The sequence below is a fragment of the Cajanus cajan genome, chromosome 9, assembly GCF_000230855.2.
Source record: "Cajanus cajan strain Asha chromosome 9, NIPB_CcT2T_4, whole genome shotgun sequence".
Taxonomy (NCBI): domain Eukaryota; kingdom Viridiplantae; phylum Streptophyta; class Magnoliopsida; order Fabales; family Fabaceae; genus Cajanus; species Cajanus cajan.
Genome location: NC_138525.1, coordinates 8,763,291 through 8,789,827, shown reverse-complemented (window position 1 = coordinate 8,789,827; position 26,537 = coordinate 8,763,291). Strand labels below are relative to the sequence as shown.

General features: G+C 39.9%; 2 long non-coding RNA genes across 2 annotated transcripts; one reads left to right on the top strand and one right to left on the bottom strand.

The window, feature by feature from the left end:
- Positions 1–217: 217 nt before the first annotated feature.
- On the bottom strand, positions 218–8,843 carry LOC145951834 (uncharacterized). Its single transcript, XR_014429772.1, has 3 exons — positions 8,475–8,843; positions 6,867–8,026; positions 218–6,433 (listed from the first exon to the last, which is right to left on the bottom strand). It is a non-coding gene; the product is annotated as an uncharacterized LOC145951834 (long non-coding RNA).
- Positions 8,844–13,013: 4,170 nt separating this feature from the next.
- On the top strand, positions 13,014–25,235 carry LOC145951622 (uncharacterized). Its single transcript, XR_014429421.1, has 2 exons — positions 13,014–13,200; positions 25,077–25,235. It is a non-coding gene; the product is annotated as an uncharacterized LOC145951622 (long non-coding RNA).
- Positions 25,236–26,537: the final 1,302 nt, after the last annotated feature.

The window sequence follows — 26,537 nt, the reverse complement described above, 5'->3', positions numbered from 1 at the left end:
CTTGGAGTCGCCACCAATGTTTTACTCAAAACATTGGAAAAAGACATAAGACAATTGATTTTCGCAAATCAACTTTGGCCATTACAACCAGAGTTTGGGTAAGGGAGTCGATTACGTGTGGGGAAGGTGTTAGCACCCCACAACGCCCCTTTAGGGTTCCCTATGACAGATTATTTCATAAATAATAGCGTAAAATTACTAAACTACCCCTATTTATTAGAACGATTATAAGTAAACTATCTACATGATGAAAGTTTTAAACGTGCAATGCAACAATCAAAAAGCGATAAATGAAAGCGGTAAAAGAAAGGATTTGGAAAGAAACCTTCGAAGCGGGCTTTTATATATTCAAAAAGGAGTTAGGAGGCTTTTTGGCGCTCCTTCCCACTACACGTTCGCTCGCTCCTTTCCCTAAAAATAAATATTAACTATGGAAATCAAAGAGATTTCCCTTCGACTTGTTCGAGTCTCAAGCTAAAGGCTCGTGAACTCAAGAACTTAGTCGGATCAGCTCTCAGAGAGATTTCTAGGACAGAGAATAGCTCAAAAACCCAAGAATACTCAGCAAGAAGGTGGAGAAATGCTCCAAAAATGTGGAAGGACGAGCCAATGACGTCCTATTTATAGGATTGAGGCGCAGTACGGCCTAAGGAGTCAATACGGCCCGTACTGAATTTTTGAACTACAGTACGGCTGTATTGATTTCATTATGACCGTATTGTAGTTCAAATGGCTTAGTACAGCCGTACTGAACCTCTAGGAGGGCGTATTGAGCTCCAATCCTCACACACCCTTATTCTAAGCTACTCTAAGACTTCTAGACCTACAAAGAATCATCCTAGGGTCTTCCAGGAGTCCTTCCGGCTGACTTTCCTTCGATCTTCGAGAGTCTTTGAGTCTTATTTCCGACCCGGACAATTTTAGGGGTCTACAATCCTATATATTATGAATACTGCTCCAGAAGTGCTTTGTCTGTCAACCAAATCCCGAGCATAGTTACTGTCACTATAGCTTGTGATTTCAGTCTTTCCTCCCTTTTATTCCTTTGTTCATGATGTTCAATAAATGGAGTTTGAAGTTGGGTGAGGGGTTATTATAATTGCATGAAACGATGCTCATCTCCCTCTAATGTCATTTCTATAAAAAGGTAAAGGGGGAATGTGTATTCTTCACTCACTTTCTCATTTTCTCTGAATCTTTCTTCTTCATGGGTCACCTTCCTATCACTGACCAACCCCACATGGTGTTAAAAACTCAGAACACAACTTGTGCACACACTGTTTGTGAATAGAGAATACTTTGATGTTTATTCAATTGAAAGAGCATGACTTTTATAAGCCTTTACATGCATAAGATAAAAATTGAATCTATGTACATGGCTACAAAGTAGGCCACGCACACCTACGCACACCTACGTACATGGCTACAAAATAGGCCACGCACACTTAGGCACACCTAAACAATAGCTAACTGATAGACTAGTTCAACCCTGAGAAATAGGGCTTTATTTAAAAAATGCAAAAACAATCCAACAATCCCTCATTTAAGCTCTAGCTTACTATAGTAATATCAACTACTCCAAGCATTTGTTGAAGTTTCTCAAATTGTTCAAGCTTCACTGCCTTAGTCATTGTATCTGCCACCTGTTCCTGAATATTGCTATATTTCAATTGAACAATGTGATTATTTACGAGATCTCTAAGAAAGTGAAATTTTACTGCAATGTGCTTACTACGCCCATGAAAGACAGGATTTTTGGACAGATGAATAGTGGAGTTGTTATTGCATAAAATTGTGATTGATTCCTTTCTTTCGATCCCAATATGTTCTAAAATTCTATGAAGCCAAATGCATTGCCAAGCACATGTTGCTGCAGCTATATATTCTGCCTCTATAGTTGATAAGCTAACTACTGACTGCTTTTTTGAAGCCCATGATACAACCCCTCCTATTATGAATACTACTCCAGAAGTGCTTCGTCTGTCACCCAAATCGCCAACATAGTTATTGTCACTATAGCTTGTGATTTCAGTCTTTCCTCCCTTTTGGTATAGAAGACCGAACTCAATGGTACCTTTTACATACCTCAGAATACGTTTTGTGGCGGCCAAATGTGATGCCTTTGGAGTAGCCATGTACCTGCTAATTAGACTCACTCCGAACATTAGGTCTAGCAGAGTGACTGTTAGGTACATGAGACTGCCAACAACTTGTTTAAATTTGGTGGCATCAACTGATGTTCCTTCATCATCTTTGGATAGTACAGTGCCTGGCACAATTGGATTGCAAACAGGGTTGCATTCTGTCATGTATTGAACTGAGCTAACAACTCATGGGCATAACGTCTTTGGCAAATGAAAATTCCCATATCACTCTGTATAACTTCAATTCCCAAGAAGTACCTCATTCTTCCCAAATTCGTCATGTCAAATTCTAATTGCATTGAACTCTTGAAGTCCTCACACATTTGACGACTATTGCTAGTAAAAATTATGTCATCAACATACAAGCTAACAATTAGAATATTACCATCAAACATTTTAATGAACAAGGTGTGTTCACTAGAGCACCGATCAAAGTGTTCGTTTGCAAAATATGCTTCAATCCTGCTATACCAAGGTCGTGGAGCTTGTTTAAGCCCGTAGAGAGCTTTCTTGAGACGATACACTTGATTTTCTTTGCCCCTTTTGATAAACCATTCAGGCTACTGGACAAACACCTCTTCTTTAAGTTCACATGTTCCTTGAGCTGCCAAGGCTAGTAAGACTCACACGGTACCAAGTCGAGCGATTGGAGCAAAAAACCTAAGTGTAGTTGATTTCGAATCTTTAACCGTAACCTTTAGCAACCAATCTGGCCTTGTATTTCTCTATCAAACCTCTTTCATTAAGTTTGGTCTTAAATATCCACTTCACACCAATAGGTGTAGCCTCTTTTGGATGATCCACGAGTTCCCAAGTGTTATTCCTTTCTATTGCTTCAATTTCAGCATTCATTGTATCTCTCTAATTTGGATTTGTATGGGCTTCTTCAAATGAGAGAGGATCTTCAGATTCACACATCATCATGGCTAGTAAACTCTCTTCTTCTTCTGTTATCGAGAGGTTCGTTTCATAATCGGTCATCCATGCAGGTGGTCGCCTCTATCTTACTGCCCTCCCTTCAGTTGGAGGATGATGAGATTCTAAGTCTGAATCAGAATTAATCAGTGGGTTTGAGTTGGTGTCATGACTGACTGGAAGTTCATGTAGGATAGAGTCTACTAGTGTCTCTTCTAGGATTGGGGTTTCACCTTATTGAGTATCATCCTTTGCACTACCATGGCAGTTCCAGCTTTTGTCCTCCTCAAACACTACATCCCTACTTATGATGACTTTATTGTTAGCGGGATTGTATAGTTTGTAAGCTTTTGATTCTTCACTTACCCCCAAGAGTATACATGGTTGACTTTTATCATCTAATTTGTTGCGCTTCTGATCTAGAATATGAACATGACCAATGCAACCAAATATTCAAAAGTAGCCAACATGTGGTTTGACTCCACTCCAAAGTACTTCTAGAGTTTGGTGATCTATTTCCGATGATGGACTTCAGTTTTGGACGTGAACGCACCACCAGACAGCATCAGACCAGTATGATTTTGGAACACATTTCTCATGTAAGACTGCTTGAACTGCATTCAAGATCGTGCGGTTTTTTCTTTCTACAACTCTGTTTTGTTGTAGAGTGTAAGTTGTGGTCTTTTGTCTTGAAATCCCTTGATGATTGCAATAATTTTCAAACTCCTCAAAGGTAAATTCACCACCTCTATCAGTTCATAGACAGATAATGGAAGCGTTGGCTTCTTTTTCTGCACGGGCTTTGAAAATTTTGAATGCACTAAATGTTTCATATTTTGCATGTAGAAAGTAAACCCATGTTTTACGAGAGTAATCATCAATGACACTCAGAATGTACCTTTTGTTGCTGTGAGATGAGAGTGAAATGGGACCACACACATCAGCATGAATTAGTTGGAGTTTCTTCAAGGCTCTCCAAGGAATTTGTCTTGTTATGGTGTCCCTATGTTATTTTCTAGTGAGACATGAGGTGCATGTTTCTTTGGATGCCTTTAGTGGTGGAAGGCCGGTTACCAAATGCTTGTTGGCAAGTGTGCAAAGTCCCTGAAAGTTTAGATGAGCAAACCTTTTATGCCAAAGTTATACTTCTAATTCAGAAGATTCATTTACTTGAAGGCATTGTGATTCACGAGGATTCATTGAGGATGTTAGATAAAATAAAACATCATATTTCCTTTCATGCTAGAATGAAGAAGTAATCCACGATCTGGATGGAAAATTTTGCAAGTGTCATTTTGAATCAATACAACCAAACCGTTCTCTTAGAGTTGCCCTAAACTTAGAAGATTGGTTCTAAGTTCTAGGACATAATATACATCTGTGATGATATATGAGCATCCATTAATACAAACTCGAATGTCCCCTTTTGCTTCTACTGCCATAGTGGTGTCATTACCAAGCTTGACTGTCTTGCACAGTCCCTATTTATGTATCTTGGTAAACCACCGTTTATCTCTGGTCATATGGTTACTGTAACCAGAATCAAGAAACCAATCTTCTTGTTGCACAGATTGATGATTTGTTTCTTCATATGCTACCAATAGTACTTCATCTTCTACCCCTGATGATTCGTCGTATATTGCATAATGCGCTTGTTTTTACACTCATGGGCACTTGTATTGGAAGTGTCCTAGTTTGTGACACCGAAAACACTCTACAAGCGCTTTATTCAGTGATTGTCTTTCGCGACCTCTTCCACGACCACGACCACCACCACCACCTCCTCGGCTGTGTCCATGACCTGTTTCTGATCTTCTATCATGAGTAATTTACAGCACTTGTTCATCGGGTTGAGAGTCCTGCATTCGCTGCTCATGAACTAGTAAGCTTCCACGAAGTTCATCAAGAATTAGTTTACTCAAATCATTAGATTCCTCTATTGAACAAACCACAAAGTTGAATTTTAGGGTGAGTGATATGAGTATTTTGCTAACCACAATACATGAGTCCATCACCTCTCCATTCGACTTCATCTTGTTGACACTACTGAGTGTACGTCCCAGATACTGATCAATGGTTTCAGCATCTTTCATAGTGAGTAATTCAAACTCACGTCTCAAGGCTTGGAGTTGTGCTCGCTTGACCCTAGTTGAGCCTTGGAATTTTTGTTGCATGGATTGCCAAATCTTCTTGGACGTACTCTTGTCCAGAATAGTGTCTAACTCCTTGTCAATGGCTTGAAACAGGCAATTTTTTACCTTCAAGTCCTTCAATGTAACGTCAGCTACAACTTTTTCTTGAGCTTCAGTTGGGTGGGTACCTAACAGCGGTATTCCATCTTGAATAATCAGCCACATCTCCTTGCTACGTAAGAAACTTTCCATAGTCATAGACCAAAACTCATAATGACCATCAAATTTCGGGATGGCAGGTTGAACAAGTTTCTCTGAGCCAGACATCCTTCTTTCTTCTATTTATGCACTCACACTGTTTCCCAGACCCCACACTCTTTTCACTCCTTTCACTCACATCACACCAGTTCACACTATATCAGGCCCCATGAATCTCTGATACCAATTGTTAAAAACTCAAAGCACAACTTGTGCACACACTGTTTGTGAATAGAGAATACTGTAATGTTTATTCAATTGAAAGAGCATGACTTTTATAAGCCTTTACATGCATAAAATAAAAACTGAATTTACGTACATGGCTACAAAGTAGGCCACGCACACCTACGCACACCTAAACAATAGCTAATTGACAGACTAGTTCAACCCTAAGAAATAGGGCTTTATTTAAAAAATGCAAAAGTAATCCAACACAAGGTGGGTTTCCTCTGCCCAAACTACGGTCACCGGTGCCCTTAGTGGTTGACGTCACTACTCATCACCGCCGTGGTCCTGGTGGGGATGGTGGTAGCGCTATACTCATCCGAGCATTGTACAAGGCTCTAATTGCACAGAGGCAACCACCACCTCCGCCGCCCCATCTGCCCCCGACAGAGCAGGTGGTGGACGACGAAGAGGGGCCGGTGTAGCCTCCTCCTCTTCCCGATTCGACATCTTTCATGGAATTAGACCTTTAAACACTTAGATTAACCATGTATATTATATTTCTTGCTTTTATTAATATATCAAAATCCTACGTGGCTCAATATTGGTGCCATTTTCTTCGTGTTTTTGTTTTCTCTTTGTCGAAATCAATAATAAAAAAAATAAAAATAAAAAACAAACTTAGTTGACTGAAAATGCTTTTTGTTTATTCATTTCCTGATGCAATTTTAATCTTATAAAAATAGAGTTGAGTTCCCATTTCTCATCAGAACTTGTTTATTTTCAACGTTTTTGTTCTCGTCCCGATCATGTCACCCCCTGGAGAGAAATTGAAAAATTAACTCTCTTACTATAATATAATATATAGAGTTGCTATGTACGCTCAAAGTTGAAAAGTTTCACTACATTAACTTATAAAAGATCTTAAAAAAATAATTTAATTATAAAATAAAAAATTTAAAATCCCCACGAGTAATACATACATAAAATAACATCATGCATTGTGTTATCCAAATTACATTACTTATTTAGTTAATTTATTTTAATTATACTAAATTATGCTAATTTAAAATATGAAGAATTTTTTTCTGAAAAGTGTTTGTATTGTCAAACGCATCTTGAATATATATATATATATATATATATATATATATATATATATATATATATATATATATATATATATATATATATATATATATATATATATATATATCTTCCTGTCAATGGCTTGAAACAGGTAATTTTTTACCTTCAAGTCTTTCAATGTAGTGTCAGCTACAACTTTTTCTTGAGCTTCAGTGGGGTGGGTACCTAACAGCGGTATCCCATATTGAATAATCAGCTACATTTCCTTGCTATGTAAGAAATTTTCCATAGTCATAGACCAAAACTCATAATGACCATCAAATTTCAGGATGACAGGTTGAACAAATTTCTCTGAGCCAGACATCCTTCTTTCTTCTGTTTATGCACTCACACTATTTCCCAGACCCCATACTCTTTTCACTCCTTTCACTCACATCACACCAGTTCACACTGTATCAGACCCCATGGAGTTCTGATACCAATTGTTAAAAACTCAAAGCACAACTTGTGCACACACTATTTGTGAATAGAGAATACTCTGATGTTTATTTAATTGAAAGAGCATGAATTTTATAAGTCTTTACATGCATAAGATAAAAACTGAATCTACGTACATGGCTACAAAGTAGGCCACGCACACCTACGCACACCTATGTACATGGCTACAAAGTAGGCCACGCACACTTACGCACACTTAAACAATAGCTAACTGACAGACTAGTTCAACCCTAAGAAATAGGGCTTTATTTAAAAATGCAAAAATAATCCAACACAAGGTGTGTTCCCTCTGCCCAGACTACGGTCACTGGCGCCCTCAGTGGTTGACACCACTACTCATCACCGTCGTGGTCCTGATAGGGATGGTGGTAGTGCTATACTCATCCGAGCATTGTACAAGGCTCTAATTGCACAGAGGCAACCACCACCTCCGCTGCCACATCTGCCCCGCAAGAGCAGGTGGTGGACGAGGAAGAGGGGCCGGTGTAGCCTCCTCCTCTTCCTAGTTCAACATCTTTCATGGAATTAGACCTTTAAATGCTTAGATTAACCATGTATGTTATATTTCTTGTTTTTATTAATATATCAAAATCCTACATGACTCAATGTTGGTGCCATTTTCTTCGTGTTTTTGTTTTCTCTTTGTTGGAATCAATAATAAAAAAAAATAAAAATAAAAAAACCAACTTAGTTGACTGGAAATTCATTTTGTTTATTCATTTCCTGATGTAGTTTTAATCTTATAAAAATGGAGTTGAGTTCCCATTTCTCATCAGAAGTTGTTTATTTTCCACTTTTTTGTTCTCGTCCCGATCAGGTCACCCCCTGGATAGAAATTGAAACATTAACTCTCTTACTATAATATAATATATAAAGTTGCTATGTACACCCAAAGTTGAAAAGTTTCACTACATTAACTCATAAAAGATCTTTAAAAAAATAATTTAATTATAAAACAGTAATACATACATAAAATAACATCATTCATTGTGTTATCCAAATTACATTACTTATTTAGTTAATTTATTTTAATTACACTAAATTATGTTAATTTAAAATATGAAGAATTTTTTTTCTGAAAAGTGTTTGTATTGTCAAACGCATTCTTGAATATATATATATATATATATATATATATATATATATATATATATATATATATATATATATATATTTCTTCCTTTCAATGGCTTGAAACAGGTAATTTTTTACTTTCAAGTCCTTCAACGTAGTGTCAGCTACAACTTTTTCTTGAGCTTCAGTGGGTGGGTACCTAACAGCGGTATCCCATCTTGAAAAATCAGTTACATCTCCTTGCTACGTATAAAATTTTCCATAGTCATAGACCAAAACTCATAATGACCATCAAATTTCGGGATGGCAGGTTGAACAAATTTCTCTAAGCCAGACATCCTTCTTTCTTCTGTTTATGCACTCACACTATTTCCCAGACCCCACACTCTTTTCACTCCTTTCACTCACATCACACCAGTTCACACTGTATCAGGCCCCATGGAGCTCTAATACCAATTGTTAAAATCTCAAAGCACAACTTGTGCACACACTGTTTGTGAATAGGGAATACTCTAATGTTTATTCAATTGAAAGAGCATGACTTTTATAAGCCTTTACATGCATAAGATAAAAACTGAATCTACGTACATGGCTACAAAGTAGGCCATGCACACCTACACACACCTAAATAATAGCTAACTGACAGACTAGTTCAACCCTAAGAAATAGGGCTTTATTTAAAAAATGCAAAAATAATCCAGCATAGGGTGGGTTTCCTCTGCCCAGACTACGGTCACTGGCACCCTCAGTGGTTGACGCCACTACTCATCACTATCGTGGTCCTGATGGGGATGGTAGTAGCGCTATACTCATCCGAGCATTGTACAAGGCTCTAATTGCACAGAGGAAACCATCACCTCCGCCGCCACATCTACCCCGGCAAGAGCAGGTGGTGGACGATGAAGAGGGGCAGGTGTAGCCTCTCCTCTTCCCGGTTTGACATCTTTCATGGAATTAGACCTTTAAATGCTTAGATTAACCATGTACTATAAAGCATCGATACTTCAATTTACTTCATGTATCTGTATCCGATACGTATTCGACACGATACTCTTGGATACTTCACCGATACTTGTCAATAAAGTATCTTAACTTTTGAAAATATTATGAAAATTTTATTCAATCCCATTACTCTTAGATACTGCACCGATACTTATTGGTGATATGTATTGATAAAGTATTCAAGTTTTTGAAAATTTATGAAATATCCATTACAAATAAATAAGATATATAAACATTTTTAATATAGAAACATAGAAATATTGGTCTTTGATAAACTGTAAATGAAAATTATCTTCTACATAGATAATTTTAAGAAAGGAATGAAATTGGTAATATTATTTCTATTTGTAAATGCTTAGATATCTTTCATGGAATTAGACCTTTAAATGCTTAGATTAACCATGTACTTTGTTTTTAATTTGGATTTGCAAAATAGCAATTATATATTTAATGCTTATGAATTTTGATAAAAAATTACAAGTACACAATTGTTATATTGTATGAACATTGATATATATGACGACATGTATCTTACAAGTATCATATCCTATATATTTTAAAATAATTGTATCGCCATATCGAATACGTCTCGTATCCAATACGCATATCGTATCGGTGCATCATGTATGTTATATTTCTTGTTTTTATTAATATATCAAAATCCTACGTGACTCAATGTTGGTGCCATTTTTTTCGTGTTTTTGTTTTCTCTTTGTCGGAATCAATAATAAAAAAAATAAAAATAAAAAAACCAACTTAGTTGACTGGAAATGCTTTCTGTTTATTCATTTCCTGATGCAGTTTTAATCTTATAAAAATGGAGTTGAGTTCCCATTTCTCATCAGAACTTGTTTATTTTCCACGTTTTTGTTCTCGTCCCGATCATGTCACCCCCTGGAGAGAAATTGAAAAATTAACTCACTTACTATAATATAATATATCTTAAAAAAAATTTAATTATAAAATAAACAATTTAAAATCCCCACAAGTAATACATACATAAAATAACATCATGCATTGTGTTATCCAAATTACATTACTTATTTAGTTAATTTATTTTAATTACACTAAATTATGTTAATTTAAAATATAAAGAATTTTTTTTCTGAAAAGTGTTTGTATTATCAAACAAATTCTTGAATATATATATATATATATATATATATATATATATATAACTGACATATTTACATAATTATGAATAACTCCTTATCATTAAAATTTTTTGCATACATTATTGTTATTAATATGATTACCATCATCACAAATCCTAAAATAAATACAAAATCAAAGGATATTAACTATCCCTCTAAATGTAAACAAAAAATAAAAAATAAAAAATAAAAATAATAAAAATAAAAAGAGTTTAAGTCATGATAATATCTACACTAATTCCAATAAAATCACTCTAACTCATCAAAAATATGTCTTAATAAATGATAGAATCCTCATAAGCTAATAAAGGTCCTTTTTGTGATTAGAATCCTCATCGTCAGTATATTTATTGGGCATCTAAGAGCTACTAGAAGAATTTGAAAGATTCTCCATGTATACCTAAATTATAGATGAATGTGAATGAAGGACAGCTGAACTTTAACTCTCTTTTTTCATGAGTGAAGTAAAAAAATAATATCTTTATAAGTATTTAAATATTATTTATGATCATAAGTTTCAAACTTAAAAGTGTAAAATACAAAGATAATTAAACACATAATTGTTAAAAATAAATATTAAATTCATACAAAATTAAGTTATCCTCAAATACCACGACACATAAAAAACAGATTAATAATAGTTATACATTACAAATAAGCTCATGAAAGAGAAATATAGATTAACAATCTGATCTCGAAATTTTAATGAAATAAGATTGTCACTATATAAAGTGTCATAAAGTGGGGCCGCTGAGACGTCAAATCAAAGTAGTGTTATAAATGATATCAATGTAGATCTTCTCTCCTAGTATGGTGTGTGTACTATCCGATCTGTGAAACCGAGCTCGGAGCTTGGCACCACGACACAGGATGATCTCGGGTACACATTGCATGACGTCAGCTCGGTACCTAGTGTAAATCATAACTGATCCCAAAGGATCTCGCCCCAGGCGAAATACATTATCTAATCATACTATATCTTATCTCAGGCCCAGAGCCCAAAAACAACCTAATTCACACCAAGGTACGTGCGTTATTAAAATGAGACTCATATTCACACAAACCCTAACTTTAGCATCGGAGTCTCTTTTGCAGGTACCTCCCCCATCTTGGAGCACCAGCACATCACCAAAGGAGGCTCACCGATCTTACTGGACAGGTCATCGCCACAACCAGATTCTGGTAAGAACATTTGGCGCCCACCGTGGGGCCGATCGTGACAGCTCTCATCGGCCACCTGTATGGTTTCTACCAGGAGCCACATCAGAAGAGCAACGGACAACGTAAGCCACTCAGCCACCATGGATAGCGAGGCAACAACATTGAGAAGGCTGATTGATCAGGTCGAACAGATGCGATAACAGCACAACGCCGACCTCCAGAACATGCGCACTCAGCATGCAAACGATCTCGCAGCTATGCAGGCAGCCAATGAAGCAGAACTCGCAGCCTTACGTGCTGAAAACGAGCATATCCACTCTCAACTCCCTCGACACCACTCCAACCAGCCTCCCCGCGAGAGCAACACATGCGACGAAGAGGCACATTCAGCCACTCAATCTCGGGCAACGACCAAGGCACCAACCTCACGGCCCGCTACGCACCGATCTCACGCACCGACGTATAAGTCAGGGCAGGACACCAGCAAGGCCGCCACCCATGCTTTTGAAGGCCAAGAGCCTTTCTGCCGTCACCCTTTCGTGGACGGCATCATGGAGACTCCGCTACCCCGCGGATGGAAACCCCTCCACCTCGACCTCTATGACGGCACAACTGACCCCGACGAACATATCGATTCGTATACAACCCAGGTAAACCTCTACACTAACAGTGATGCTGTAACATCCTAGTTTTCCAAATGATTATTACTATTATTATTATTATATGGTATTTGGTCATAATTTGGTAGTTATATTTTAATTGTAGTTAATTCATACTCCATTTATGCATAATTATAAGCTTTAAAAAGATATGTGTGTTATTGGACCTAATTAGATAGTTGTGAATTTTTAAGAACCATTTCTCGCTGGGCTGACTGACAAGTCTCGGTTTTTGGGGGATAACTTGGTCTGTGATGGCCCAAATGATGCAAAATTGGTGTCAATGGAAACCTAAGATAAAAACTCATAACTTTTGCAGAAATAGCCATTTGCAAATTCGTTCGTATAGAAGGTCAAAATTGGTATTTAATTGATACAATTGTTTCTCGTTGGGCTGATTGGCAAGCCTCGGTGTTTGGGGCATAACTTGGTCGGTGGTTGTTCAAATGATACAAACTTGGTGGCTATGGAAATATAAGAGAAACTCCTACAACTTTCATGAAGAAAATATTTTCAGATTCGATTGTCTATAAGGGCCAAAGCGGTGGCCAAAGTCGGTGAGGAAAAGAACATGGCACCAACTCCATTAATTCACACCAACTCCATTAATTCCCACCAACTTCTATAATTCATTCCACTAATTCATTCCACTTAGTTTTGTCTATCTTTTTCTCCATTATTTTACATTTTTTAATGTGTTTTGGAGACTATAAATAGACCTTCACTTCTCCATTGCAAACCATCCCAAGAAACACTTCTCATTCTTATTCTCTCTTCTCTTATACTCTCTTCTTTCCCTCTTCTTCTCTTTGAAGACCAAGGGAAATCTAGAGGAGGAGGTTCTGTCCTAGTTTTAGCTCCGGTCCCTATTTTAGACGGAAGGAGCTTTGGGGAGGCAGCTGTGCTATAGTCTCAGTTTCTGCCCGAGTTTCAGTTCAGGATTATCCAAGTAAGGGTGGCATTTATAAAATTAATCTAGTATGGGTAGTACTTATAAGACTTAATCTAGTATACATGAGCATGATAGGAGTAGTATAACTTTTAATATGCAATTTTGTTTGTATGAAGGTTGTTATTTATTTAAATTGATGGTTGTTATTTATTCAAGTTGGTGGTTGTTTTGGATATTTAATTTGGCATGGTTATGATTATGTTTATATATATAATTATGAAGTATGTGTATGTGGTTTGGAAAAGTAAATAGGACTGAGAGGAGTAAGGTTATGGATGGGAGGTCTCTTGGTGAGATCAGGGATATAATCTTTGGAGAAAATATGGTATTTCGGAATCCCATTGTAAGGATTTCCAATTTCGAAATTTTCCAAGGATTATATAGTAAACCGCTTCAGATGTGGATTCTGAAGTACTCCTCTAAGTATCTATTTGCTACCGGTATGGGTCTGGGTCGAGTCATACTGATGGATGAGGTGACCCCACCAGGGTTACGTGACGACGTAATCCAACTGTATACTTTCCATGAGAGGTTAGGCGTGAGACATGGGTTGCTGACATGTTTCACCGTATCAACACTTGGTTTGGATAGGTGTTGAGGCCAACATTTGGTTTGGATGTGTTGGTTACATCATGGATTATACGGTGGTGTGACTTTGCTTTGGATGTGGATTATGTATACATATGGTATGGATTGTATACTATGGTTATGGATTTCTTTAATTAATATGTATGCATTGGCATGGTGTATACATTATATTGGTTTATATCTATCTTGGAAATACATGTTGGCTTGAATAAATAATTGTTAAATGATATTTATACTATGGTTGGTTTTATACGTGCTTGTAGACCCCTAAAATTGTCCGGGTTGGAAATAAGACTCGAAGACACTCAAAGATCAAAGGAAGGTCAGCCAGAAGGACTCCTAGAAGACCAGAGGATGACTATCTGTAGGTTTAGAGGTCTTAGAGTAGCAAAAATAAAGAAATAGGAGGAACTAGGCTCAATACGGCCTGTTTGGAGCTTAGTACGGCCTGTATTGAAGTTTTGAACTTCAATACGGCCGTATTGAAGTTTTTGAACCTCAATACGGCTGTATTGAATTCAATACGGCCGTATTGAAGTTCAAAACTTCAATACGGGCCGTATTGACCACATAGGCTGTACTGCGCCTCCCCCCTATAAATAAGACGTCATTTGGACGTCATTCTACACTTTTCACACAGTTTTAACCCTCTCCTTGAGTATTCTGGGGTTTTTGAGCAGTGTTCTGCCCTAGAATTCACTCTGAGAGTTGATCCGACGAAGTTTTTGAGTTCTGAGCTTTTTGCTTGAGCCTCGAACTAAGTCGAAGGGAAATCTTTTGATTTCCATAGTAAAAAATTTTACTTTAGGGAAAGAACGAGTGGGCTTGTAGAGCGAGGGAACGCCAAAAAGCTTCCCAGTTTCTATTTCAATAAGAAAGCACGCTTCAAGAGGTTTTTCTTAAAATCCTTCCTTTTACTGCTTTCTGTGTGTTGCATATTCTTCATCATGTAGATATTTAATTTATAATCGCTTATAATAAATAGGGGTAATTTAGTAATTTTACACTGTTATTCAATAAATAATTTGTCATAGGGAACCCTAATGGGGCGTTGTGGGGGTGCTAACACCTTCCCCGCATGTAACCGACTCCCTTACCCAACTCTGGTTGTAATGGCCAAGGTTGATTTTTAAAATCAATTGCCTTATCCCTTTTTCCAATGTTTTGAGTAAAACATTGGTGGCGACTCCAAGAACCCTACTTTTTGCGAAAACCACTAATCCGTGGAGGGTCCTGTTTGGGATTAACATGGATTGGTGAATCATTTTAATAAAATTGTTAGTTCGACAAGGTCTCAGTTTGAGAATAAGTCGTTCTAACAATCCACCACTTTTCAAAATTCAAAACGAGTCAAACCATCGTCGCGACAGCCAAGGCCCCTTTCGGCTGGTGGCGACAGATGGCGACTCCACTGGGGAAGCCTCGAGAGTCAGTCCCATTTAGTGATGGATTATTTTTAAAATAATAGTTTAAAATTACTTCATTACCCCTTACTTGTATGATAACATGCTTTACCTATTTGGCTTTAATAACTGCTATTTGTTTAAATTACGCAATTGTTTGAAATATAAATTGCACACAAACCATTGCACACAACAATTCCCTCTATACCCGAGGGCATGAGTGGCAAGCCATAGGGAGTGGATGTTAGTACGGTCGGTTGTCGAATGGGTCTATAGGTGCCCGTAGACCGTTGTCGGAAAGCATCACTCAAGGTGATAACCATGAACTCAAGTCCGACAGTGCGTTGGAGTTTTCCATCGGCTTACCATGAGAGGAATTGGGTCCCTATAATGGGGGCACCTTGGGGGCCTCAGACCGGTGAGAACAGTTAGAACCACCTTGAATATGCACTTTTCTGCAGGATACCCCTACCTCGTGATTCGCTCGTGACTGTTCGTGGATGAGTGAATTGTTTGTGCATTGATTATGTGAAATTGTTTGAGCATACATTTGCATTCTTTAAACACACAACATTTCTATTAAAATAATAATAAATAGAAATAAGAACCTTCCATTACATGGTGTTAACATCTACCTTCATCACATTCATATAGGTAGTTTCACTTTTCACCCAAAAAAAAACAAAACATTTGAAAAACAAGAAAAATATATATTTATCCCAAACCAAAGCAATATCATGCATCATCTTAGGAAATCCCGAAAACATGATAATGCTTAGGTAAATAAACACTATGCATGCATATTCATCGCCATCATCTCATATCATGCATTTTATTGTAGATCATGGAGGGATCTAGGGGAATGCAAGGGCAATTGAAGAAAGTGGACTTCTTATTGTACCGTGCCGAGAGGTTGGATCACCTCTGTACTTTGATGCCACGAGAGGCTCGTTTGGAGTTCGAAAAATCCTATGGACGAGTTCTCGACTTGATGAAGATCTGTGTGGATCCAGCTTTTCTGAGAGCCTTGGTCCACTTTTGGAGTCTCGATCTGCATTGTTTCGAGTTTCCCCAGTTTGACTTAGTTCCTACTCTCGAGGAGTACGAACTCATGCTTCGATGGCCCAAATCAGCAGGGGTCTATATTTTCCATGGAAATCATGTGGCCGTAGAGAGGGTCGCAACTCAAGTCAAACTGCCATCACGATCATCCGCTTTAGTGGGGAACGGCAGTATTAAGGGTTGGAAGCTTGCGATGATTGAAGACCACCTTTCTTCCTTGGCTGGTGAGGGAGATTGGTTAGCTTTCAACAAGACTCTAGCATTAGCAGTGTTTGGGACGATCCTATTCCCCTTTCACGCTAACACAGTGGACCATGCTGCTATGGACGCTTTCTTCGCTTGGGACGTACATATGAAGAGTCCCGTGCCTGCCATTCTTGCCGACACCTTGCTTTCTGTCAACCTATCTCAGCAGAAACAAGGGAAGACTATCCGATGCTGCACCTCCTTGTTGTATGTGTGGGGCATCACACACTTCTATGCCTCTAGTCACATGGGGACCTTGCCCGATCCGTTGAGGAGTTTTTCGAAGATCCCCGTACGCCGCCGATATGCTTCCGAGTGGAAGGAAGAGATGGAACAGTGGAGTATTGAGCACTTCACATGGGTTTGTCCTTGGTTCCGTCCAAGTAATGTATTGACAAGATGCGGCAATTATCCAAGCATACCATTGATGGGCCTCAGAGGTTGCATAGCCTACTCACCTAGATTGGTTATGAGACAACTCATGAGGACTCAAATTGTTCCTACCAAAGAGGAGCTTGGAGGGTTGTGTTTCTCCTTCGATTCCGAGCATCAAAGGGATATGCACGCTGTCATTAGAGCATGGGAGAAACCTATCTATGAGGGAGATCGAGAGCTTGGAAAGCCTCGGGTATCCGCCTCCACCGACTACGAGATATGGAGGAGCGAGAGAGGGGTGTCTCGACCATCCACCTCTTGCGCGACCGCAACTACAAGGAGGTTAATGCAAGAACAAGTCGACGCCTTGACCAAGAAGCTGGAAATCATGGGAGCTCAGATGAGAGTTCTTGAAGAGAAGAATGAAGAATCCAGTTTTGTCATTGATGGTCTACAAAGGCAATGCAAGAAGAAAGACCATGAGATAGAGCGGCTCAAGGATGAATGTGCCAATCTCAATGAGGAGGCTATTCGGGCATCCAAAATGCCAAAGGTTGAACCGAGTAGTCAACTCCAAGAAGTCAACTCAAAGATAGCACGCCTTGAAGCCGAGCATGCAAGGCAGGCACAGTTGATCAAAGACATGCAAGACGATCTGCTTTTGACTCAATCCGATGCGCAACAATGGCGGGAAGTTGCTCAACAACAAACCGCAAGCCTTTCCGATTTCCGCAAGAAGGAAAGGGAGGGACTAGAACAAATGGCTAAACTCCGAGAGGAGAAGGATCGAGCCGAAGACGAGCTTAATGAGCTGCAGGCTATGATCAACTATCACATTCAGAAGGCGAAGGATGCTCAGAAGATTAGTAATGATATGAGCCAAGCCGTCCATATGCAAGTTGAAGCAATGGCACGCCATGTGGAGGAAGCCGAAGATGAATGGAGAAGAAAAATGAACCCGCCTGTGGGTTTTTACCGGCTTTTCTCATATTGTAAAAAATTGCTTCAAAGCATTGTATGATAAGTTGTACACTTTCTTTAATGAATAAAGATCGAATTTTGAGATTTATTGCCTTTGCATTTCATAGTCATTCATTTGCATATATCTCTCCGGGTAATTTAATAAACATTAATAAAAAGAAAGAATTAATCGATGCGTATGTTCAGAATGGATCGCACGCCATTGGTTATCAAATGCAAACCAACAACCGCGCCGAGCAAGCACACGACAGCTCCGTTGTTGGTAATCAAGACTAATAAAGGGGAAGGTCCGACACCGTTAAGGATTACTGCGCCAAGACCTTTTCCCTACGAATCAAATAAGGTTGTGCCATGGATATACGACATCCATTCTTTTGCCGACAGCGATATCTCTAACATCGCTGGACTTGGGGGCATGACTAGGAGTGGCAGGATCTACACTCCCGAGGAACTTCACGATAAAGCTCCCAAGAATAAAGAAAAAGAAGAAAAGAAAACCGAGGAAAAAGAATCCGAGGAGGAGACAGACGAGCTGTTAAAGTTTATTCGACAGAGCGAGTACTCCATCGTGGATCAACTTCATAAGACACCAGCGAAGATCACTCTGTTGTCGTTGATCCTAAGCTCCGAACCGCATCGGCAAGCTCTGTTGAAAGTCTTGAACGAGGCATATGTGTCGCACACTATCTCCCAAGACAAGTTCGAGGGGATTGTTAGTCACATCACGGCTAATGATCACCTCACTTTCACTGATGAAGAGATCCCCGCGGTGGGACCGAATCACAACAAGCCCTTGCACATCTCTGTAAAGTGCAAGGAATATCACATCGCAAAAGTCTTGGTAGATAATGGATCTTCCTTGAATGTGATGCCCAAAAGAACGCTTGATCAAGTGGCAATCAAGGAAGTCCAAATACGCCCGAGCAACATGATCGTTCGAGCCTTCGATGGATTTAAAAGAGAAGTGGTGGGAGAGATCAATCTTCCAATCCAAATCGGATCCACTATCTTTAATGTCGAATTCCAAGTGATGGACATTACTCCTGCATACAGCTGTCTCCTCGGCCGACCTTGGATTCATGATGCAAAAGTTGTTCCTTCTACGCTCCACCAGAAAGTCAAGTTCATAGTGGGTGACAAGCTCGTGACCGTACAAGCTGAAGATGACATACTCATCAGCAAGCCATCTACCATACCATATGTGGATGCAGCGGAGGAAGCTTTAGAAACCGCCTTCCAAGCATTGGAGATTGCCAATGTTGAAACGTTTCCCCGAGAAATGAAGAAGGTAGCTCATATGCTCACCAAGAATGGATACTTGCCCGGACAAGGACTTGGCAAGGACTCCCAAGGAACTCCAGAGCTGCCAGTTATCAGAGATAATCCGGGGAAACAAGGGTTAGGATATGACCCTAACAAAGATCAAAGAACGAAGAGGAACAAAGATCCTTCTCGACGTTCTTTAAGCCAGATCTTTAGGAAGGCCGATTTACAAGCGTCAAGGCCGGTCGTCGTCATCAAGTGTTCTTCTCCTTCCGATAGGGATGTGTAAACCTGATGACTATTAGAGATTACTCCTCGGGGACAGCCCGACCCCCGAGCCTCGATAGGGCACATGATTCCATTATGATTATAATAAAATCATTCTTTATTCATTTCTTATTGCTTCTTTTCTTGCTTACAATAAATTTATGGGCCATATTATTTAACCCTGTTTGAATAAGCATAAATGAAGTTAAAATTGTCTTAATAATAAACCCGCATCATTTTATGTGAAAGTGTGCGACAACTTAGAGCACCTTTCCTTGGCCTCGATCAGTGCTATCATGGATAAAAAGAAATCCTAAAAACAAAAAGCTCGGCAGGAAACCCAAAAGAGGGACTGCGCAAAATAAAAGCAAAGAACACGCTAGGAATCCCACAAAAGGGTGAACTAGGCAGAAATTAGGGTTGCAAAATAAACAAAAACAAAGGTCCGCTAAGACACCACCAAAAGGGGTTTTAGGCAAAAATAAGGACAAGCAAAAGAAATCCATGATGGTACTATGAACATAATTCAAAAAGAAAAGTTCAAGGAAAGCTATCTAGGTTGTCAAATCACAACGTCAATAAAAGACTTGATTAACTTCACGCGTGCTTAAACAAACAAGCCTAAACACGCGAGCCTACCGTGGCCAGCCATTCTTACAAAAACCTTTTTCAAAATAAAATCGAATCCCCTCTAAAACACAAACTTTCAGAAAAATATATATCTTTCCTTTCTTTTCTCTCTTGACCCACACGATTTTAGGATAATCTAGTGGAAACATGGAGATATAGTGGTCAATAGGAGGGTTGACGTATCTTCTAAAGGAAGAGAAGGATCATTTGGTTGACGACGCCAAATTCAAATATAACATGCATCGTTCCTCGGTTATAAAAGTCGGCAGAGCACAGTCCGTCTTGAGGAATGGCAAAATCCAAACAAAAAACGCATCGGTTAATTCTTTTGAAAGATAAATCAAATAGAATTAGGTGCATCATACATCGTATACATGCATACAGATGATAGGTGTAATGGAAGGTCACTTATCCTCTGTTTCTTCTATATATAAAAAAAAATCCAAATCAAATCAATACGGGCCGTACTCTTTCAATACGGCCGTATTGAAGCTAGGGTTAAGGCAACCCTTCGGCTTCAATACGGGCCGTATTAAATTCAGTATGCCAGTATTGAGTGTAACGGCCACACCAATATGGGCGTATTGAGTGCAATACGGCCCGTATTGGTCCCATATTTTGCCTAATAACGGCTATGTCAGTACGGGCCATATTGGATTTAATACGGGCCGTACTGACATAAACACTTCTATAAATAGCCCATTTCTCCCTCATTTCTACACAGCATTTCTTCCCTCCTCTGCATACTATCTTTGTGAGTGAGTCCAAGGTTCTCAAAGCTCAGAGACATGGCCGAATCATCAAGAAAGAGGCAAAGGGTCCCCGCCCAGCGAGAAATGACCGCTAAACATCAAGAGAAGCTGGAGCTCTTAGAGACATTCATCTTCAAGCCACTGAGGATATTAGACTTGAAGATCCTCCAAGCGATGGAGTGGGAGCCGACGTCCTAGGCTACATCAACGCCATAGGATGGGGGTTCCTCCTCAACCCTCACGCTAAGATCTTCCTGACAGCGACGAAGGAGTTCTTGGCTACTGTCGGCATCACTGAGCCGACAAATAGCTTTGGAGAGACAGTCTACTCAGTAGACTTTTGGATGAACGGCGGGTACCGTTCCCTATCATTGGACGAGTTCAACATCCAAGCCGACTTTTTCTCACGACAGGATCAGCTGGAGTACAGGGATGCTGTTTGCGAGTGTCCAGATGGGCTGACCCTGAATGAGATGTGGAGGGAGGTTACCAGTCAGTCGGACTACCATTCTGGAGTGAAGGGCACTCGACTCCCTGCTGCACTCCGCATCTGCCATAAGCTGATCACTGGCTCTGTTCATGCAAGACAGAAAAGCCCAGAGTCGGTAACACAGAGGGATCTACTGGCTCTATACTGTATGGCCATTGGACAGAAGGCCAACCCCGGATTCTTCTTTCTTGAGCACATCAAGAATCTGGGAGTGAGAGAGGGAGGCGAAGCCCGGCGAGGCTACATCCTGGTTTTCACGCTCATTTCAACGCTCGCCGAGGCTTGGGGATGTCCCGACGGTACAGATGCGGAGGAGCTGGCGCCTTAGCCTATTGGTGCCCCCACCTTAATCAACATGAAGATGATTATCAAGGTGGGAAGGCAATATGTGCGGGCCACCGACGAGTTCAGTGAGCTCTTTGCTGACATTCAGCTCCCGGGAGATGAGGACCCGCAGTCAGAAACCAGCACCTCCCAGCATGACAGGGCTTACTTTGATGCCCGCTTCGATGCTTTACAGCAGAGCATCGACAGCCGATTTGATGCTACTCAGCATAGTATCAGTGCCTTGCAGCGGAGCTTCGACGCTCGCTTTGATGCTCACCAGCAAGGTATCGAGGCCCTTCGGCAGGGATTTGACAGCTTGTCCGTCTGGATGCACCGTCGCTTCCCGGACCCTCCACAGGACCCGCCGGCAGAGGAGTGAAGACCGGCTACTTTTTGCTTTTAGTGCATTTGTTTGTTTGGGCTTAGCCCCATTTCTTAATCATTTTTTGTACAAACTCATTTCTAGTAATGAAATTTGTTATTTTGAATTCAGAATTCTTTAGCACTTTTAATTTCTGTACAGTAAAAGCCAAAATCAATAAAAAGAGGCGAAATACAGAAAAAGCCAAAATCAACAAAAAAGGCAAAACACAGAAAAAGCCCAAGATCAATAAAAGGCAAACATAAAGATCCCCAATTGTACAGAATAACTGAGTCTAGAGAGGCTCGCCGAAATAATACTCCCTCACAGAATAAATTGAGCCTGGAGAGGCTTGCAGAAATAATACTCTCATCAGAATAACTGAGCCTGGAGAGGCTCGCCGAAATAATACTCCCCAGAGACATCTCAGCTTCCACTCACGGGCCAAATTCCCCAGTGAAAGCTATCAAACTACGATCAGCAAAATTCCCCAAGGGAGGCCTGATCATTCAAACAAAATATCCAAGTCGAAAGGACTTAAACCTCCCCAGTATAAGATAGCTTTCCAACTCAAGCGATGAGTGAAGCTAAGCCTGAAGAGGCTTCCTAAATAATACTCTGGGACATAAAAACTTCAAATCCCCAGTCGCCTACCAAGAGGCACCCCTTCAAAAAGCAAAAATCTAAAAGATCAATAAATTATTCCCCAAGTGGAATCCGGCTCTCAGCCAAACAGTGAACATCAAGACGATCCGCCAAACAGAAGAGGCCAATCAAAATCAACAGCCAGAATCCCCAGCGGATAACAGCCTACACAGAGGCAGCAAAAATCAGAAAATCAAAAAGAGTCACCCGAATAAGGATAACCGGGATACTCCACCAACGTTGAAAGGACGTCAGCCAAACATAAGGCACCGCTCATCTCAGAAAGAGCATCTTCGTGTCTACACCCCAAGGAAACAGAAATTCCTCAATGGGCACCAACAACACAATGCAAAGTTGGGACACAAGAACCTGTGAGTAACTGTACATCCCCTAGACGGATCCCTGCGTTATCCAGCCCTCAGTGGCATCAAAATCAAACTGTTGAAGCAGCATCATGGACTGTGGAGACAAAACCATCACAAATCCCTGGAGAGGGCAAACTCAATTGTCTGGAGAGACCGTACTCGCAGCTTCCGGCTAGGGCGTCTAGTGAAGCTAACCCTGGAGAGGGCAAACTCAGTACCGAAGTGTTCAGAAAACATGGAGGTATGCAACTTTCGGCTCGGGCGTCGAGTGAAGTTGTATCTGGAGAGACTGTACTCGCAGCTTCCGGCTAGGGCGTCTAGTGAAGCTAACCCTGGAGAGGGCAAACTCAATTGTCTGGAGAGACTGTACTCGCGGCTTCTGGCTAGGGCGTCTAGTGAAGCTAACCCTGGAGAGGGCAAACTCAGTACCGAAGTGTTCAGAAAACATGGAGGTATACAACTTCCGGCTCGGGCGTCGAGTGAAGTTGTATCTGGAGAGACCGTACTCGCAGCTTCCAGCTAGGGCGTCTAGTGAAGCTAACCCTGGAGAGGGCAAACTCAATTGACTGGAGAGACCGTACTCGCAGCTTCCGGCTAGGGCGTCTAGTGAAGCTAACCCTGGAGAGGGCAAACTCAAGTACCGAAGTGTTCAGAAAACATGGAGGTATGCAACTTCTGGCTCGGGCGTCGAGTGAAGTTGTATCTGGAGAGACCGTACTCACAGCTTTCGGCTCGGGCGTCGAGTGAAGCTAACCTGGAGAGGCTACTCAACTAATTTTCCACCGGAAGACACTACAAGTCGGAAGGATGGGCTCATTCCCAGGACAATTGGGTCAACTCCTTTACTTATCAACCGGTACACTAAAAATCCGTTTGACTAAGTAAAGGGGGGCAGCTGTAGACCCCTAAAATTGTCCGGGTCGGAAATAAGACTCGAAGACACTCAAAGATCAAAGGAAGGTCAGCCAGAAGGACTCCTAGAAGACCAGAGGATGACTATCTGTAGGTTTAGAGGTCTTAGAGTAGCAAAAATAAAGAAATAGGAGGAACTAGGCTCAATACGGCCTGTTTGGAGCTCAGTACGGCCTGTATTGAAGTTCAAAACTTCAATACAGGCCGTACTGAAATCAATACGGCTGTATTGAAGCTTTTGAACCTCAATACGGCCGTATTGAATTCAATACGGCCGTATTGAAGTTCAAAACTTCAATACGGGCCGTATTGACCACATAGGCCGTACTACGCCTCCCCCCTATAAATAAGACGTCATTTGGACGTCATTCTACACTTTTCACACAGTTTTAACCCTCTCCTTGAGTATTCTGGGGTTTTTGAGCAGTGTTCTGCCCTAGAATTCACTCTGAGAGTTGATCCGACGAAGTTTTTGAGTTCTGAGCTTTTTGCTTGAGTCTCGAACTAAGTCGAAGGGAAATCTTTTGATTTCCATAGTAAAAAATTTTACTTTAGGGAAAGAACGAGTGGGCTTGTAGAGCGAGGGAACGCCAAAAAGCTTCCCAGTTTCTATTTCAATAAGAAAGCACGCTTCAAGAGGTTTTTCTTAAAATCCTTCCTTTTACTGCTTTCTGTGTGTTGCATATTCTTCATCATGTAGATATTTAATTTATAATCACTTATAATAAATAGGGGTAATTTAGTAATTTTACACTGTTATTCAATAAATAATTTGTCATAGGGAACCCTAATGGGGCGTTGTGGGGGTGCTAACACCTTCCCCGCACGTAACCGACTCCCTTACCCAACTCTGGTTGTAATGGCCAAGGTTGATTTTTAAAATCAATTGCCTTATCCCTTTTTCCAATGTTTTGAGTAAAACATTGGTGGCGACTCCAAGAACCCTACTTTTTGCGAAAACCACTAATCCGTGGAGGGTCCCGTTTGGGATTAACATGGATTGGTGAATCATTTTAATAAAATTGTTAGTTCGACAAGGTCTCAGTTTGAGAATAAGTCGTTCTAACAATCCACCACTTTTCAAAATTCAAAACGAGTCAAACCATCGTCGCGACAGCCAACGCCCGCTTCGGCCGGTGGCGACAGTGCTAACCCTTATGTTTCCATGTGGTGGAACTGTGATGATCTCACTATGTGGGGGAGCAGATCAGGTGTGAGGCCATGGGATAGCAAGGAGTCTTCTGGGTAGCTGCTTTGAGAAGTGGCTAGGCTTAGAGCTTGACCAGCACCTAGGGTGTTTCTGTTGATGGTTAATGTTAATATATTTTGGATGACTGTATAATTTTACTGAGAATGACTAATATACTTATATTTGCTATTATGAAAACAATTTTTACACTCTAGCGTAGCTGGCTTTTGCTCTAATATTTTCTTTATTATATTTATTTATTATGATTGATGATTTATGTGACGACCTAGGGCGGGTCGTTACAGTTTTGGTATCAAAGCTGGTCAAGTCTCTTTAGGATTTGTGGGGAATGGTCTTGTTATGTTTCCGTTGTATGGAAACGAATTTTGAAAGGAACTTCATGAGTAACTCATGAGTTTCTTAATCTTGATTAGGAATTTCTTATGAGTTTCGTGTAAACTCATAAAGTTCTTTGACCTTTTTAGGATGACTGGTAGGGGAAATCATTCTAATTCTTCTTCAAGCATGGATGGGCGGCAAATTGCTCGAGCTATGGAGCTAATTGCTGCTACTATTGGACAATAGAATACTTTATGGTGAGCTTAGGTACCAATAGTATGAATAAAGCCTTGATAATCAACTAGAAATTATTGACACCTTAGATTTAGGTGAGACATTGATTTAGCAAGAGTTTACAGTTAATGGAATTTAGGAATCTATAGTAGTAGTGATTGAATCCAAAGAGGTTGTATCTGAGAATTGAAGTTTTGATGGGAGATTGGAACGTTCCTTGAGTGTTGGTGCTTGCATGATAACTTTTATGGTTGAGGTAGTATGTGAATTTTATTTTGTGAGCTGTTTTGGTTTAGGATTGTAATGAAAAGCTTGAATATGAGTTTAAGGTGGAAAGGAGTGAGTTTGGAATGGTTAAGGTATGTTAGTACACTAATGTTGTATGATGTGGGGATTATTTTTGTTGAAATTTTGTTGTGCTAGTATAAGTATAATATTGATAGAATCTGATTTTGTGGTCTTTATGAGAATTATGGCTTTAGATACTATCTTTCTAATGGAACTGGAATCAGGTAAAAAGGAGGTCTAGAACTCTAGTTATGACTGCTTTGGTGATCAGAAGTCTAGTTGTTAGAGCTGAATATACTTGAAGTGATTGTTGAAATTTTGGTTAGGAAGGTGATCTTTTTGAAATCTTAAGAGTTGTAGCTTATTCATTTAGCTTTCATTTAAGACAGGTTTGAAATCATTTGGATGAGTATAACTCTATAGATATATACTGTCATGATAGGCATAACAAGGATAAAATAGATTTGGTGATGTTTTGAGGTTTGGTCATTGAAAGGTTGATTAAAATGATATGCTTGGTTCATGGTGATCAATTCATATATGCTTAGGGATGGTATATGTGAAGGAAGTATTCTAATATGAATTGATATGCAAGTATGTGACCTTATGGATCAATT